The following is a 19798-nucleotide window of genomic DNA, read 5'->3' as shown; positions in this document are numbered from 1 at the left end:
AAGAGCGGCGCGGGAGCACACCACAGGAGTCTGAGTATGGAGACTCCAAACGGGGTCGTGTGCCTGAGATAGAAACACTCTGTCACAGGCCAGGTGAGCACAGAGTGCGGACAGAGACCAGGGAGACAGGAGTGATTGACTGCTTTTCTCTGAGGGCTCACTGAGGAGTGGGCCCCAAACTTTCAGCTCCAGAGCCAGAGATTGGGAGGCCGTTATTTTTATTCTCATCATCTAAAGCTGTATAGAAAGCCTTCAGGGAACAAAAGCCAGAGAGAGCAAACCAGGGCAGATTACTTAGCCGGGCTCCTGGCAAGGATGGTTCAAGAACATCCAGCCAAGACCAAGTTTCCCGGTCAATGACAACTGCAAAACTCCAACACTAGGGGAATACAGCCCACAGAATTCATGGCTTTTCCCCCCCATGATTCTTTAGTCTTTCAACTTTAATTTTTAATTTTATTTTTTTCCTTTTCTTTTAAAATTGTTCTCTCCTTTCTCGACCAACTTATGAATTCCTTTTTTAAAATCTTTTTTCATTTTTGAGGTCATATTTTATCATTTCATTGTATTTAACTTTATTTTTGTATATATATATGTTTTTCTTTCTTTAAAATTTTGGGGTGCAGTTTCTTCTAACAGACCAAAATACACCCCAAATCTAGTGTATGGCTCAGTTCTATTTACCCACTTGATTATATTCTATTTTTTTCTCTTATTCCTTTTTTTTTTGTTTTGTTAGTCTTTTTAAATTTTCATCTTTACATTTACATTCTATCCTCTCAAAGTATTTAATTTTATTTTTGTATATGTAAGTTTTTCTTTCTTTACAATTTTGAGACAAACTGACCAAACTGACCAAAATACACTCAGGAGATAAGTGTATTGCCCTGTTCTGTTCACCTGTCTGTTTATACCCCTTCCTTTTTTATTTTTTTTTCTTTCTCCTTTGTTTTTTCTTGTTTTTATTTCCATTTTTACAGTTACATTCTATCCTTTCATTATATTTAATTTTATTTTTGTACATATACAAGTTTTTATTTCTTTACAATTTTGGAATCTAGTTTTCTAAAAAACAGACCAAAATACACACAGAATCCAGTATACTGCTCCATTCTGCTCACTTGTCTGATTATATTCTTCCCCCCCAACCCCCAGTTTTGGGTCTCTTCGGTTTTGTTTAGTGTATATTTCTCTGGGGTTGTTGTTGCCTTTTTAGTATTTTGTTCTTTTGTTCATCTATTCTTCTCTGGACAGAATGACAAGATGGAAAAACTCAACTCGAAAAAGAGAACAAGAGGCAGTACTAACTGCCAGAGACCTAATCAATATGGACATTAGTAAGATGTTGGAACTAAAATTCAGAATAACGATTATAAAAATACCAGCTGGGCTTGAAAAAAAGCATAGAAGACACTAGAGAATCCCTTTACAGAGAAATAAAAGAACTAAAATCTAACCAAGTCAAAATCAAAAAGGCTATTAATGAGATTCAATAAAAAATGGAGGCTCTAAAAGCTAGGATAAATGAGGCAGAAGAGAGAATTAGTGATATGGAAGACAAAACAATGGAGAATAAAGAAACTGAGAAAAAGAGAGATAAACAACTACTGGATCATGAGGGGAGAATTCGAGAGAAAAGTGACAACATAAAGCAAAACGATATTAGAATTGGGATCCCAGAAGAAGAAGAGAGAGAGGGAAGTAAAAGATATATTGGAACAAATTATAGTGGACAACTTCCCTAATCTGGGGAAGGAAACAGGCATCAAATCCAGGAGGCACAGAGAACCTCCCTCAAAATCAATAAAAATAGGTCAATACCCTGACATCTAATAATGAAACTTACAAATCTCAGAGACAAAGAGAAAATCCTGAAAGCAGCTTGGGACAAGAGGTCTGTAATCTACAACAGTAGAAACATTAGATTGGCAGCAGACCTATCCACAGAGACCTGGCAGGCCAGAAAGGACTGGCATGATATATTCGGGGTACTAAATGAGAAAAATATGCATCCAAGAACACCCTATCCAGCTAGGATGTCATTCAAAAATAGAAGAGTGATACAAAGCTTCCAGGACAAACAGAAACTAAAAGAATTTGTGATCACTAAACCAGCCCTACAAAAAATATTGAAAGGGGTTCTCTAAGCAAAGAGACAGCCCAACAGTAACATAGACCAGAAAAAACAGAGACAATATACAGTAACAGTCACCTTACAGGCAATACAATGGCACTAAATTCATATCTTTCAATAGTTACCCTGAATGTAAACTAGACTAAATGCCCCAATCAAAAGACACAGTGTATCACATTGGATAAAAAAGAAAGACCCATTGATACACTGTCTGCAAGAGACTCATTTTAGACCCAAAGACACCTCCAGATTTAAAATGAGGGAGTGGAAAACCATTTATCATGCTAACAGACATCAAAAGAAAGCTGGGGTTGCAATCCTTTTATCAGACAAATTAGATTTTAAACCAAAGACTGTAATAAGAGATAACGAAGGACAATATATCATACTTAAAGGGTCTATCCAACAAGAAGATCTAACAATTGTAAATATTTATGCCCTTAACATGGGAGCAGCCAATTATGCCACTTAATAACAAAATCAAAGAAACACACGACAATGACACAATAATAGTAGGGGACTTTAACACCCCCTCACTGCAATGGACAGATCATCTAAGCAGATCAACAAGGAAATAAGGGCTTTGCATGACACACTGGACCAGATGGACTTCACAGGTATATTCAGAACGTTCCATCCCAAAGCTACAGAATACACATTCTTCTCAAGTGCACATGGAACATTCTCCAGAATAGATCACATCCTGGGTCACAAATCAGGTCTCAACCGGTACCAAAAGACTGGGATCATTCCCTGCATATTTTCAGGTCACAATGCTTTGAAACTGGAACTCAATCACAAGAGGAAAGTTGGAAAGAACTCAAATACACGGAGGCTAAAGAGCATCCTACTAAAGAATGAATGGGTCAACCAGGAAATTAAAGAAGAAATTTAAAAAATTCATGGAAACAAATGAAAACAAAAACACAACTGTTCAAAATCTTTGGGATGCAGCAAAGGCAGTCCTAAGAGGGAAGTATATAGCACTATAAGCCTTTCTCAAGAAACAAGAAACATCTCCAATATACAACCTAACCCTACACCTAAAGAAGCTGGAGAAAGAACAGCAAATAAAGCCTAAACCCAGGAGGAGAAGAGCAATAATAAAGATCAGAGCAGAAATCAATGAAATAGAAACCAAAAGAACAGCAGAACAGATCGATGAAAGTAGGAGCTGGTTCTCTGAAAGAATTAATAAAACTGATAAACCCCTGACCAGACTTATCAAAAAGAAAAGAGAAAGGATTCAAATAAATAAAATGATGAATGAAACAGAAGAGATCACAACCAACACCAAAGAGATACAAACAATTATAAGAACGTATTATGAGCAACTACATGCCAACAAATTAGACAATCTGGAAGAAAGAGATGCATTCCTAGAGACGTATAAACTACCATAACTGAACCAGGAAGAAACACAAAACCTGAACAGACCCATAACCAGCAAGTTAATTGAAGCAGTAATCAAAAATCTCCCAACAAACAAGAGCTCAGGGTCAGATGGCTTCCTAGGGGAATTCTACCAAACATTTAAAGAAGAATTAATATCTATTCTTCTGAAGCTGTTTCAAAAAATTGAAATGGGAAGAAAACTTCCAAACTCTTTTTATAAGGCCAGCATTACCTTGATCCCAAAACCAGACAAAGACCCCACCAAAAAGGAGAATTACAGACCAATATCCCTGATGAACATGGATGCAAAAATTCTCACCAAAGTATTAGCCAGTAGGATCCAACAGTACACTAAAAAGATTATTCACCACGACTAAGTGAGATTTATTCCTGGGCTGCAAGATTGGTTCAACATCAGCAAATCAATCAATGTGATACACTACATTAATAAAAGAAAGGACAAGAACCATATGATCCTCTCGGTAGATGCAGAAAAAGCATTTGACAAAGTATAATAGCCTTTCTTGATTAAAACTCTTCACAGTGTAGGGATAGTGGGTACATACCTCAATATCATCAAAGCCATCTATGAAAAACCCACAGCAAATATCGTTCTCAATGGGGAAAAACTGAGAGCTTTTCCCCTAAGGTCAGGAACATGGCAGGGATGGCCACTATCACCACTGCTGTTCAACATAGTACTAGAAGTCCTAGTCTCAGCAATCAGACAACAAAAAGAAATAAAAGGCATCAGAATTGGCAAAGAAGTCAAACTCTCACTCTCTGCAGACTCTTTTCATGTGGAAAACCCAAAAGACTCCACCCTAAAACTGCTAGAACTCATACAGGAATTCAGTAAAGTAGCAGGATATAAAATCAATGCACAGAAATCAGTTGCATTTCTATACACTAACAATGAGACAGAAGAAAAAGAAATTAAGGAGTCGATCCCATCTACGATTGCACCAAAAACTGTAAGATACCTAGGAATAAATCTAACCAAAGAGGCAAAGGATCTGTACTCAGAAAACTATAGAATACTCATGAAAGAAACTGAGGAAGATACAAAGAAATGGAAAAACATTCCATGCCCATGGATTGGAAAAACAAATATTGTGAAAATGTCTATGCCACCTAGAGCAATCTACACCTTCAATGCAATCCCTATGAAAAAACCATCACCTTTTTTCACAGAAATGGAACAAATAATCCTAAAATTTGTATGGAACTAGAAAAGACCCAGAATAGCCAGAGGAATGTTGAAAAAGAAAACCAAAGCTGGTGACATCACAATTCCGGACTTCAAGCTCTATTACAAAGCTGTAATCATCAAGACGGTATGGTACTGGCACAAAAACAGACACATAGATCAATGGAACAGAATAGAGAACTCAGAAATGGACCCTTAACTCTATGGTCAACTTATCTTCAACAAAGCAGGAAAGACTATCCAATGGAAAAAAGACAGTCTCTTCAACAAATGGTGTTGGGAAAATTGGACAGCCACGTGCAGAAGAATGACACTGGACCACTTCCTTATACCATACACAAAAATAGACCCAAAATGGATGAAAGACCTAAATGTGAGACAAGAATCCATCAAAATCCTAGAGGAGAACATAGGCAGGAACATCTTCAACCTCAGCCACAGCAACTTCCTGCTAGACACGTCTCCAAAGGCAAGGGAAACAAAGGCAAAAATGAACTATTGGGACTTCATCAAGATACAAGGCTTTTATACAGCAAAGGAAACAGTCAACAAAACCAAAAGACAAGCAACAGAATGGGAGAAGATATTTGCAAATGACATATCAGATAAAGGGCTTGTATCCAAAATCTATAAAGAACGTATCAAACTCAACACCCAAGGAACAAATAATGCAATCAAGAAATGGGCAGAAAATATGAACAGACATTTCTGCAAAGAAGACACATAAATGGCCAACAGACACATGAAAAAGTGCTCAACATCATTCGGCATCAGGGAAATACAAATCAAAACAATGAGACACCACCTCACACCAGTCAGAATGGCTAAAATTAACAAGCCAGGAAATGAGATTTTGGCAAGGATGCAGAGAAAGGGGAACCCCCCTACACTGTTGGTAGAAATGCATGCTGGTACAGGCACTCTAGAAAACAGTATGGAAGTTCCTCAAAATAGAACTACCCTATGACCCAGCAATTGCACTACTGGGTATTTACCCCAAAGATAGAAATGTAGTGATCCAAAGGAGTACCTGAACCCCAGTGTTTACGGCAGCCATGTTCACAATAGCCAAACTAAGGAAAGAGCCCAGATGTCCATCAACAGATGAATGCATAAAGAAGATATGGCATATATATACAACGGAATAGTACCCAATCATCAAAAAAATGAAATCTTGCCATTTGCAACAACGTGGATGGAACTAGAGGGCATTATGCTAAGCAAAATAAGTCAATCAGAGAAAGACAATTACCGTATGATCTCACTGACATGTGGAATTTAAGAAACAAGGCAGAGAGAGGATCATAGGGGAAGAGAGGAAAAAATGATACAAGATGAAACCAGAGAGGGAGACAAACCATTAGAGACTCTTAATCTTAGAAAACAAACTGAGGGTTTCTGGAGGAGAGAAGGGTGGGGGATGGAGTGGCTGGGTGATGGACACTGGGGAGGGTATGTGTTTTGGTGAGCACTGGGTGTTGGGTAAGACTGATAAATCACAGACCTGTACCCCCGAAACAAAGAATACATGATATGTTAATTTTAAAAAAATTTTTTTAAAAAGAATACTTTTAACATAAAAATTAATCTGTGAATAGAAACTATATTATAAAATGGAAATGGACATAGTTTTACTTCTGAAAGTTGGTGAATAGTTCTAGTCATCAGTGAAAATAAGTATGATGCTTAATGTTTCCTGAGATAGGTTAATGCACAAAGACATAAGAATAAAGCATAATGAGAAATTTAAGAAAACAACAACAGAAATACAGATTTTGGAGTCAATTGGTATGAATCCTCAATTTGCCGCTATAAGCTGTGTGACTTTAGCAAGTTATATTAGTTCCTAATGTTTGTTTGCTTATCTGCAAAACTGAGATACTTCCTACTTTCAGAAGGTTGTTAAATGAGTTTAATGAGATATATACTAATTGATACTTGATATATCCTATTGATTCTCTTTCCNTGTCATGTCCTGTCAGGTGGCACTTACTTTGATCATTTTATATAAAAATTCTTCCTGCTTAGTATGAACAATTCATCTTACTTCAACCATACATACATATATAAATGACAAAAGCATCATCTTTGCATCATTATAGTATTATCTTTACATTTTCTATGCTTTATTAACATACAGCCCATAAAAGAAATGCAACTGAAAATCATTGAGCTAATTTTGAAAATATAGCAACTTTATTTTTAGTTTACTAATAAAGCATGATATATTTTAAATCTTTAATGATAATAAGCACTTGCTATATGCCAGGCACTGCGCTAAGTTTCCTTGCATATAATTTGACACCTGATGCTCACAATAATCCTATCATTACTTGACAGATGAAGACACTGAGGTTTAAGGAAGTTAGCTAACTGGTCCACTATTATCTTGGGCCAAATCCAGTACTACATTGATAGAGGTGACATGTCTATCTCATATTAGGCTCTTGTTCATGACTTTTCCATTATAATGGCTCCTATCACTATCTAATATTTCTTTTTGGAGGCTATGGAAACACAAAGGAAATTCTGAACTAAAAGTTTTAAAACTAGACACATACAACAAATCTTTAAAAAAAAACTTAAAAAATAAAAGACAAAAGCACAGGTTGTTTTTCTTAAAAACAGAAAAGTATCTACCACTCTGATTTTCTACTTTTTCTTGTTAAAAATTAGGATAGAAAAAATTGATTAAGATAAAACCACATGGGGCACCTGTGTGGCTCAGTAAGTTAAGCATCTGCTTTCAACTCAGGTCATAATCTCAGGGTCCTGGGATTGAGCCCCACAAAGGATACCTGCTCAGCAGCGAGTCTGCTTCTCCCTCTCTTTTTCTGATCTCTCTCAGTTTTGCTCTCTCAAATAAATAAATAAAATCTTAAAAAAAGATATAACCATACGATCATGCCAATAAATGCAGAAAAAAATTCAACAAAATACAACATGCTTTCATGATAAAAACTCACAACAGAGCAGATTTAGAGAAAACACACCTCAACATAATGAAGGTCATACATGAAAAACCCATAGCTAACATCATACTCAATGATGAAAAACTGAGAGCTTTCACTCTAAGATCAGAAATAAGACAAGCATGTCACTCTCACCACTTTTATTCAACATAGTACTAAAAGTCCTAGCCACAGCAAACAGAGAAGAAAAAGAAGTAAGAGACATTCAAATTTGTAAGGAGGAAGTAAAACTTTCCCTGTATGCAGATGACATCATACTATATACAGAAATCCCTAAAGACTCCACCAAAAAATTAAACTGATAAAACTAAACTGATACATGAATTCAGTAAAGTCACAGGATACAAAATTAATATACAGAAATCTGTTGCATTTCTATACACTAATAATGAAGTCACAGAAAAAGAAATTAAGAAAACAATTCCATTTACAATTACATCAAAAATAGTACAATACCTAGAAATGAATTTAACCAAGGAGGTGAAAGATCTGTACTCTGAAAACTATAAAACACTGATGAAAGAAATTCAAGATGACACAAATGGAAAGATATTCCATGCTCATGGACTGTAAGAACCAATATTATTAAAATATCCATACTACCCAAAACCATCTATTTAATGCAATCCCTATAAAAATACCAAAAACAGAGGCGCCTGGGTGGCTCAGTCAGTTAGGCATCCAACTCATAATTTTGGCTCAGGTTATGATCTCAAAGTTGTGAGATCGAGCCCCATGTCAGGCTTCACACTGGGCATGGAGCCTGTTTAAGATTCTCTCTCTCTCTCCCTCTCTCTCTCTCCCTCTCTCTCCCTCCCCCTCCTTCTGCCTCTCCTCTACCCCCCACCAAAATTTTTTTCACAGAATACATAACTACTAAAATTTGTATGGAACCACAAAGACCCTGAAGAGCCAATACAATCTTGAGAAAGAAGATCAAAGCCGGAAGTTATCATAATTCCAGATATCAAGATATACTTCAAAGCTATAGTAATCAAAACAGTATGGTACTAGCACAAAAACATGAACAGAACAGAAAGTCCACAAATAAACCCATGCATATATGGTCAATTAATCTATGAAAGATCATACAATGTAAAAAAGTCTCTTCAACAAACGGTGTTGGGAAAATTGGATCGCTACATGCAAAAGAATGAAACTGGAAACTCTGAACAAACTAAAAGTTTCTTACATCATACACAAGAATATATTCAAAATGGGTTAAAGACCTAAATGTGAGACCTGACATCATAGAACTCTTGACAAAAACATAAACGGGGCGCCTGTGTGGCTCAGTCAGTTAAGCGTCTGCTTTTGGCTCAGGGTCCTGGGATCGAGCCCTGCTCAGCAGGGAGCCTATTTCTCCCTCTGCAGCACCCCCACTCATGCTCTCTCTTGCTCACTCTCTAATAAATAAATAAAATCTTAAAAAAAAAGAAGAAAACATAAACAGTAATTTCTTTCACATCAGCCTTATTAGCAATGTATTTCTAGATATGTCTCCTCAGGGAAACAAAAGCAAAAATAAACTATTTGGGGGGCGCCTGGGTAGCGCAGTCGTTAAGCATCTGCCTTCGGCTCAGGGCGTAAACCCAGTGTTCCAGGATCGAGTCCCACATCGGGCTCCTCCGCTGGGAGCCTGCTTCTTCCTCTCCCACTCCCCTGCTGTGTTGTGTTCCCTCTCTCGCTGGCTGTCTCTCTCTGTCAAATAAATAAATAAATTCTTTTAAAAAATGAATAAATAAATAAATAAATAAACTATTTGGTCTACACCAAAATAAAAAGTTTTTGCACAGTGAAGGAGACTATCAGCAAAATGAAAAGGCAAACTACGAAATGAGAGAAGATATTTGTAAATGATATATATGAGATAATGTGTTAATATTCAAAATAATAAAGAACTTACAGGGGCACCTGGGTGGCACAGTTGGTTAAGCACCTGCCTTCAGCTTGGGATTGGGTCCCGGGATTGAGCCCCACATCATCAGGCTCCCTACTCAGTGGGGAGCCTGCTTCTCCTTCTCCCACTGTTGGCCCCCCTCTTCGTGCTATCTCATGCTCATGCACTCTTGCTCTCCTCAAATAAATGAATAAAATCTTAAAAAAAAAAAAAAAAAGAGGGGCGCCTGGGTGGCACAGTGGTTAAGCATCTGCCTTCGGCTCAGGGCGTGATCCTGGCGTTATGGGATCGAGCCCCACATCAGGCTCCTCTGCTATGAGCCTGCTTCTTCCTCTCCCACTCCCCCTGCTTGTGTTCCCTCTCTTGCTGGCTGTCTCTATCTCTGTCGAATAAATAAATAAAATCTTTAAAAAAAAAAAAAAAGAACTCATACAGTTCAACACACACAGACACACACAAATAATAATCCAATTTAAAATGGGCAGAGGACCTGAATAGACAGTTTTCCAAAGAAGACTATAGATGGCCAAAAGACATATGAAAAGATGCTTAACATCACTAATCATCAGAGAAATGCAAATCAAAACCACAATGAGATGTCACCTTACACCTGTCAGAATGGCTAAGATCAAAAACACAAGAAATAGCAAGTGTTGACAAGGATGTGGAGAAAAAGGAACCTTCCTGCACTATGGTGGGAATGCAAATTGGAGCAGCCACTAAGAAAGACTCTTAATTTCCTCAAAAAGTTAAAAATAGAAATACCAAGGGCACCTGGGTGGCTCAGTCGGTTAAGCGTCTGCCTTCAGCTCAGGTCATGATCTTAGGGTCCTGGGAAAGTCTTGCATCAGGCTCCCTGCTCAGCGAGGAGTCTGCTTCTCCCACTCCCTCTGCCACTCCCCCTGCTTGTGCTCGCTCCCTGTGTCAAATAAACAATAAAATCTTAAAAAAAGAAAAAAATACCATATGATCCACTCATTCCACCACTGGGTTTTTACCCAAAGAAAATGAAAACACTAATTTGAAAAGACATATGCACCCTTATGTTTATTGCCGCCTTATTTACAACAGCCAAGATATGGAAGCAACCCAAGTATCCATCCATAGATGAATGGATGAAGATTATATATATATGTGTGTATATATATATACACACATACATATATATATAATATATAATATTAATATAATATTATATATAATGGAAAAAGAAGGTATACATTAAAAAAGAGAAAGCATACATATACAATGTAATATTACTTAGCCATAAAAAAGAATGAGATCTTGCCATTTGCAGCAACATGGATGGAAATGGAGGGTATAATGCTAAGTGAAATAAATGAGAGAAAGACAAATACCTTATGATTTCACTCATGTGGAATCTACAAAACAAAACAAATGAACAAACAGAAAAAAAAAAAAGAGAAAAAAGATTCCTAAATACAGAGAACTGATGATTGCCAGAGGGGAGGTGGGTGGAGGGTTGGGGACAAAAAAGAAAACGCTTATTAAAGGTCTAGTGATGTAGGACAGTCTTATTTATTTAATAGTTTAATAAATGTTTCCTACCATTCGACATCAAAAACTATCAACAGATTAAATGCATCTTTCTTACAGAAATGGCATTTTTATCTATATGAGTCCTTGATGAGATCTATTCATGGTAGTGAATATTTCTTTTTTTTTAATTTTTTTTAAGATTTTATTTTGAAGTAATCTCCACACCCAACATGGGGCTCAAACTCATGACCGCAAGATCAAGAGTCACATGCCCTACTGACTGAGCCAGGCAGGCACCGTAGTGAATATTTCTAAACTCCAAAACTTAACACAAGAACTGCTCCTGTCAGAAATTATGATGTTTAGTACTCAGGGGTTTTATAACAAAAACCATATAGAAAATGGTCTTGATTCAAATAATTTAATTTTTTTCTACTGAAAACATATTCTATGTGTTTTAAATTCTACCTTTCTCTTTCGTAAGTAGTGAGACCTTTCCAAAAGGGGAGCATAATTTTACATTTTTGTATAGCTTTTTCTTCACATACCTGCCAGAAAAGGGGACTTAACACTAATAATGGTAAGTATTTTGCTCATATTATACATTTATTTAGGATTTTCCTTCCTGAAACCATGATTCTGGATCCTATTGTATTTTCCACAGATGGGAAGACAAGCTAGAATGACATAAGTTAACAAAGAAGAAAATGTAACAGTATAAGTACCAAGTATTTGATGTCAATCCATTCATTGAAAATCATAGTCAATATATTTACAGAATGAATTACCAATTCTCATCCTAATAAACTACAGTCATCCCTCCTTATCTGTGAGGGATACATTCCAACACCCCAAGTCGATGCCCGAAACTGTGGATACTACTGAATCTTACATATGTTTTTCTTATACATACATACCGATAACAAAGTTTAATTTATAAATTGGGCACAATAAGAGATTAACAATAATAAAATAGAATAACAATATACAGTAATAAAGTTATACGAATGTAATATCTCTCTCTCTCTAAATAACTTACTATACCGTACTCAGCCTTCTTCATCTAAGGATGTGAGATGAAAAGTGCCTAAGTGATGAGATGTAATGAGGTGAATGACGCAGGCACTTTGATGTAGCATTAGGCTACGACTGACCTGACAATACATCAGGAGGAGGATCATCTGCTTCTGGACTGTGGTTGACTGCTGGCAACTGAAAGCACTGAAAGCAAAACTGCAAATAGGGGAGGACTACTGTATAAAATGACTCTTCACACCTATGCTGTTGCATTTGCAGAGTCCAAAACAAGCACATTATGCAGAAATCTAGGTGCTGTTTATTGAAAACATACGATATTGAAAAGAAAAACGAATCCTTTTTTAATGTTTAGTTAGTCTCATAATTGGCATACTTCTTTAAGGAATGGGATATGAGTCATATCACTCATTTGACAATTTGAATTTGTTTTTACAAGAAGACTATGGTCAAGATCAATATGTTAATTTATCTGAGAAGTCAAATTGAGGTGACTCTGAGCCTCATCCTAAAAAGTTATCTGAACTGATCTGGATCCATACTTAAGTAAGTCATATTCCTTTAGATTACCTATTCTTAAATATAAGTGCAATGATTTTACATAGACCCAATGATATTTGCTCTCTTTATATCAAAAGAAAAAAATATTCCCAGATCCCTAATGAACAGAAAATGTGAGTGCACATTGTTTTCCAATACGTGTAACACTACTAGTAACTTTCCTTCCTTCCTTTCAGAGGTATTTTGATAAAGTCACATATTATCACAAAATAACTGGAACAAAATTGTATTTGTACCTACAACTAGATCTGTGTTTTTATGGATGGCACCATTCGAGAGCAATGGCAAGAAGAATCTATAAAAGAATGTATTTTAATATTTTCTCAAAGAATTTTTGAGTATTATAAAATTATCATCCCTGATCATAATACTTGTAAACTGGAAAAGGTAGATGGCCTAGCTTTAAAAGATCAAATTTATTATAATACTAATAAAATTTAAGTGAATCATAACATGTAAAGTCAAAACTACTTTTATGCACTTGAAATGCCCTCCTCCTTCTCTTATTACCTCCATGTCTTGTAAAGATCTATGAAAATAGTGAAAAACTACATATAATTCACTAAAGGCTGCCTAGTGGACAATTAAACCTAGTTAAAGATAAATGTTTTGGTAAGAGGAAAATAAAACAGGAAGTCGGAGGGCATATCCTCCGTGGCTAATAGCAAAAGGTATAAAACATACCTAATTACTGAATCAAAAAGAGAGAAGAGAAAGATGGAGCAGATGAATATTTAAAGAAATAATAACTGAAAATTCCCCAAATCTGGTGAAAGACATAAATTTCAGATTCAAAAACTTAATTAAACCCCAAGCAGAAGAAATACATAGATAACCACATCTAGGTATATCATAGTCAAACTGATAAAAATCAAGTATGATGAGAAACTCTTAAAACCCGCCAGAAAAAAAAAAAATTACACAATCCAGTTGACTGATAACTTCTCATCAAAAACAAAGGTGACCAGAAGTCAATGAAATGATGTCTTCAAAGAGGAAAAAAAAAAAAACCAATTAGCCCTTAGTTAATATCTCAGGAAAATCTTTTGAGAATGACAAAAGAACTAGAAAAAATTTAAATAAATGAAAATTAAGAGAATTTGTTGTTACAGCACTCCAAGAAATGCTAAAGATAGCTCTCCAGGCTGAAGGAAAAAGGAAATTTGGAACTTCTGAAAGAAATGATAAACATTAGAAATGATAACTATTGGGGCACCTGGGTGGTTCAGTAGATTAAGCATCTGCCTTTGGCTCAGGTCATGATCCCAGGGTCCTGGGATCAAGCCCCACATCTAGCTCCCAGCTCAGTGGGGAGCCTGTTTCTCCTTCTCCCTGCTCATGCTCTATCGCTGTCTCTCTCTCAAATAAATAAATAAAATCTTTTTTTTTAAAGTTTCTTTAGATACAAATGACTGCTGAAAGCAAATTTTTAACAATGTATTAGTAGTTCATAATATGCATTTAATATAATACACAGGACAACTATATCATAAAGGACAGTGAGGAGGTGCCTGGCTGGCTCAGTCCGTACAGCATGCTACTCTTGATATCAGGGTGGTGAGTTCATGCCCCATGTTGGGAGTAGAGTTTACTTAAAAAAAAAAAAAAAAAGACAGTGAGTAGGGGTAAATGGACTTTATATTGCTAAGTTCTTATATTTAACACAAGGTAGTAGAATATTAGCTTTAAGTAAACCATGAAAAGTTAAGGCTGTAACTGTCATCCATGGATCAATCCTAAATAAATAATGCAAAGACATAGATTTAAAAGCTAATACATAAATTAAAATGGAATTCTAAAAACAAATATTAACACAAAGGAAGGCAGGAAATAAGGAACAATGAGCAGAGAAAATACTAAGAAAAAAAAAAAGTAAAATAAAAGAACTAAACCCAACCATTTAAATAATTAAATGTAAATTAACTAACAAAGCCAAATAAAAAGGCAACCAATATCATAATTTTTAAAAAGCAGAAGATAACTATATGCTGTCTATAAGAGACATAATTTAAAGACACAAACACAGATAAACAGATGGAAAAAGATATGAAGCATAAAAAAAACTAGAGTGGCTATATTAACATCAAATAAAATAGTCTTCAAGCCAGAATATTACCAGAGATTTAAAAGAAATGATATCTCAAAGATAATATAAGCAATTCATAAGGAACAAGCAAAAATCATAAATATGTAGGTGTCTAATAAGGAGCTTCAAAGTATGTGAAGCAAACTTGCACAATTAAAGGGAGAAATATACAAAAATCATAATCATAGCTGGCAATTTTAACATCCTTCTCTCACTTAATAATCAGATCAAAAATATCGATGAAAACATATAAGATCTGAAAAACACTATCAACCACTTTGACCTGACATTTATAGACCACTACATCCAACAAGTACAGCGTATACACATTCAAGTGCACATAGCATATTTAACAAGATATACTATATACTATGATATAAAATGGGGTTTTTTTCATTGAAGCATAGTTGACATACAAGGTTATATTAGTTTCGGGTTGAAACATAGTGAGTGATTCAACAATTCTAAACATTAAGCTATGCTCACAAGTATAGTTACCATCTGTCACTATACAACGTTATTACAATATTATTGACTATATTTGCCGTGCTGTACTTTTCATCCCTGTGACTTATTTACTTTATTATTTTATTTTTAAAAAGATTTATTTATTTATTTATTTGAGAGAGAGTGTGAGTGCAAGGGCAGGAGGAGGAGCAAAGGGAGAGGGAGAGAGAGAATCCCCAAGGAGACTCCCCACTGAATATAGATCCCAAAGCAGGGTTCAATCTCAGGACCCTGAGATCATGACCTGAGCCAAAATCAAGAGCTGGCCACTTAACCAACTGAGCCACCAAGGTACCCCTCTTTATTTTATAACTGGAAGTTTCTAACTCTTAATTCCCTTCACCTATTTTGCCCACCCCCCAACCCTCTCTCCTCTGGCAACTACTAGTTTGTATTTATGATTCTGTTTCTGTTGTTTGTCTATTTATTTTTTAGATTCTACATGTAAGTAAAATCATATGGTATTTGTCTCTGACTTATTTCACTTAGCCTAATACCCTGTAGGTCCATCCATATTGTTACAGATGGCAAGATCTCATTCTTTCTTATGGCTGAATAATATTAAATTATGTAGACACATACCTTTTTTATCCATTCATCTAACAATGGATACTTAGGTTGCTTCTGTATCTTGGCTATTTTAAATAATGCTGCAATAAATATAGCGTTTTCATTTTCTTCAGGTAAATATCCAGTAGTGGAATTACTGGATCATATGGTACTTCTATTTCAAATTTTTTGAGGAACCTTCATACTATTTTCTACAGTGATTTAAAATGCAAGCATTGGGGGCGCCTGGGTGGCTCAGTCGTTAAGTGTCTGCCTTTGCCTCAGGGCGTGATCCCAGAGTTCTGGGATCAAGCCCCACGTCGGGCTCTTCCCCTGGGAGCCTGCTTCTTCCTCTCCCACTCCCCCTGCCTGTGTTCCCTCGCTCACTGGCTATCTCTCTCTGTGTCAAATAAATAAATAAAATCTTAAAAAAAAAAAAAAAAAGCAAGCATTGACCAAACTATGGAAAGAGCCCAGATGTCCATCAACAGATGAATGGATAAAGAAGACACACACACAATGGAATATTACTCAATCATCAAAAAAAAAATGAAATCTTGCCATTTGTAATGATGTGGATGGAACTAGAGGGTATTACACTAAGTGAAATAAGTCAATCAGAGAAAAACAATTATCATATGATTTCACTGATATGTGGAATTTAAGAAACAAAACAGGATCATAGGGGAAGAGAGGAAAAAATAAAACAAGACAGAACAAGAGAGGAAGACAAATCATAAGAGACTCTTAATCATAGGAAACAAACTGAGGGTTGCTGGAGGGGAAGGGGATAGAGGGGTGGGGCAAAAGGGTGATGGACATTAATAGGTCATGTGATGTAATAAGTACTGGGTATTATATAAGACTGATGAATCACATACCGGTACCTCTGAAACCAATAACACATTATATGTTAAAAAAAAAAACAAACTTCAATTTTAATAAATAAATAAGATAAAGAAAAAAAAACAATGATTGAAATCATATAGGGTATGCTTTCTGACCACAATGTAATTAAATTAAAAAAAAATAAGATAGCCAAAAATAATTCTTAATTATTTGGAAACTAAACAACATACTTTAAAAAAACCTGTAGGTTAAAAAAAGAGAGAGAGAAAATCATAAACTAAATGGTAATGAAAATAAAACATATCAAAATTTGTGGGATGCAGCTAACGCAGTATTTAGAAGACAATTTAGAGGTTTAAATGCCTATATTAAAAAAGAAAATCAATGACCTAAGGCTCAACCTTAAAAAGCTAGAAAAAGAAAAGCAGTGTAAATCCAGGATAAATAAAAGCAAAGAAATAATAAAGAATAGCAATCAATGAGGTAGAAATTAGGTAAACAGGAAAAAATTAATAAAAATTGGTTCTTTGAAAAAAGTCAACAAAATTTGTAACATCTTAGCTACACCATCAAGAAAAGAAAACGGAAGGGCTCCTGGTGGCTCAGTCAGTTAAGCATCTGCCTTTGGCTCAGGTCATAGTCTCAGGGTCCTGGGATGGAGCCCGTGTTGAGCTCCCTGCTCCGCGGGGAGCTGTTTCTCCCTCTCCCACTCCCCCAGCTTCTGCGCTCTCTCTCTCTCTCTCTCTGTGAAATCAATAAATAAATACATCTTAAAGAAAAAGAAAAGAAACTGGATTTTTTTTTTTTATCAAAAACTTCCCCCAAGGGGCACCTGCTTGACTCAGTCAGTATGTGACTCTTAATTTCAAGGTTGTGAGTTCAAGCCCGATGTTGGGTGTGGAAACTACTTAAAAAAAATTTTTTTTTAATTAAAAAACAAAAACAGGAACACCTGGGTGGCTGTCAGTTAAGGGTCTGCCTTTGGCTCAGGTCATTATCCCAGGGTCCTGAGATTGAGTCCTACATAGGGTCCCTTGCTCAGCTGGGAGCCTGCTTCTCCCTCTGCCGGCCGCTCTCCCGCTTTCTCTCTCTTTCTCTGACAAATGAATAAATAAAATCTTAAAAAAAAAAACAAAAAACAAAAAGAAAACAAAACCTCCCCCAAAAGAAAACTCCACACCAAGATGGTTTTACTGGTGAATTCTATCAAAAAAAAGAACATCAATCTTAATACAAACTCCTTCAGAAAATGGAACAGAACACTTTTCAACATTTCATCCGGTCAATATAACCCACTAATAAAACCAGAGATGTTACCAAAAAAAGACGACACGGCTGGGGGAGGAGGCATGCATGGAGAGAGGGGTGAGAGAGAAAGAGAAAAAAAAAGAGAATTATAGGCTGATATTCTTCATGAACAAATATGTAAATAACTAAAACAAACTGGGGTGCCTGGGTGGCTCAGTTGGTTAAGCATGATTTTGGCTCAGGTCATGATCTCAGGGTCGTGAGATCGAGCTCCACATTGGGCTCCATGCTGGGCATGGAGACTACTTAAGATTCTCTCTCCCCCTCTCCTTGTGCCCTCCAAAAGAATGTAGTTCATTGTATTAGAATAAAAGACACACACACACACAAAGATACAACCATTTAAATAGTGTTTAATATACTATCTATATCTATATCTAATATACAACATTAATATACATCCATGATAAAAACACAGAAAATTAAAAAGAGAATGGAATTTCCTCAATCTGACAAAGGACACATAAAAAAATCTACAGCTAGCATGATACCTAATGACATATTGATATTCTCCCCCTAAAATCAAGGACAAAGAAGCACATTCATTCTTACGATTCCATGCAATATTATGCTGGTAGTTACAGAAAATGCAACAAGGCAAAGGGGTTGGGGAAAACCATAAATATTGGAAAGGAAAAAGTAAAACTGTCTGCTCACATGTGACATAATTTGTTTACACAGAAAATCCTGAAGAATGTACAAAACAATTACTAAAACTAATAGGTTTATGTTGCAGGTAACAAAATCAACATACAAAAATCAACTGCATTTTTAGATATTAGTAAACAATTAAGAAAACTAGAATTTTTTAAAATTGTATTTACAATAGCTTCAAAAACTATAAATTTTTTAGGAATGGGGTGACTGGCTAGCTCAGGCGGTACAAAAGGCAACTCCTGATCTTGGGGTCATGAGTAAGCCCCACATTGGACATAGAGCTTACATTAAAAAAATTTTTTTAGGAATAAATTCAATAATAATCATGCAAGACCTCTACACTGAAAACTAAATATATATAGAGATATATAATGTTCGTGGATGAAGACTTAATAAGATATTTATTCTTCCTGAATTAATCTATATATGTTCAATGCAATCCCATCTATATCCCCACCAGAAATACTGCAGAAACAGACAATCTGATCTAAAATTTATAAGGAAATGCAAAAGACCTAGAAAACCAAAGCAATCCTGGAAAGTAAAACAAAGTTGGAGGACTTTCATTACCTGATTCCAAGATTTAGTATAAAACTAAACTAGTATAAAACAGCATGGTTTTGGCATACAAAACACGGATAAACAGATGTGTACATATGTACACTATTATATTTATATCTCTATCTACCAATAAAGAGAAATTGATCATAAGAATCAGCAAAGAGGTAGAGAACAGTAAGGATAGGGAGTTAAACAGGGAAGTTCAAGCAGAAGAAATATGAGAACCAAGTTTAAATGGAATTAAAAACAGGAGAATGAAGAGTATCTGCCAAGCCAACATAATTATTAAACAGCTACTGAAAAGGTAGTAAAATTCATGTATAGCAAAATGATCATTGCTCAAGGTATTTATAACTCTAAACATAGGGGAGACTAAACAAAATTGTAAACAATCAATTGTGGTATAAAGTAGGATATAGTGTCACAACCTCAAAAGAAAAAATGCAAAATAAAAGCTCAAGGAGAGAGATATACTTAAATTGGAATCTTCTAGGAACATTTCAGAGAGGACGTGGACTTAAAATGGCTCCCCTAAGATATACACAGGTAGAAAGGAGGGGGAAGTCTAATGTAG

General features: G+C 35.7%; 1 protein-coding gene across 1 annotated transcript in view; it reads right to left on the bottom strand.

Moving 5' to 3' along the window:
• The window catches only part of PPM1E (protein phosphatase, Mg2+/Mn2+ dependent 1E), a 191858-nt gene that overhangs the window by 139378 nt on the left and 32682 nt on the right, over nt 1–19798 (bottom strand). The gene's annotated exons all lie outside the window — the stretch shown is intronic.

This window comes from Ursus maritimus, unplaced genomic scaffold (assembly GCF_017311325.1).
Source record: "Ursus maritimus isolate PB19 unplaced genomic scaffold, ASM1731132v1 scaffold_24, whole genome shotgun sequence".
In the NCBI taxonomy this organism is placed as follows: Eukaryota; Metazoa; Chordata; class Mammalia; order Carnivora; family Ursidae; genus Ursus; species Ursus maritimus.
This window is presented reverse-complemented; position numbering and strand designations above follow the sequence as displayed.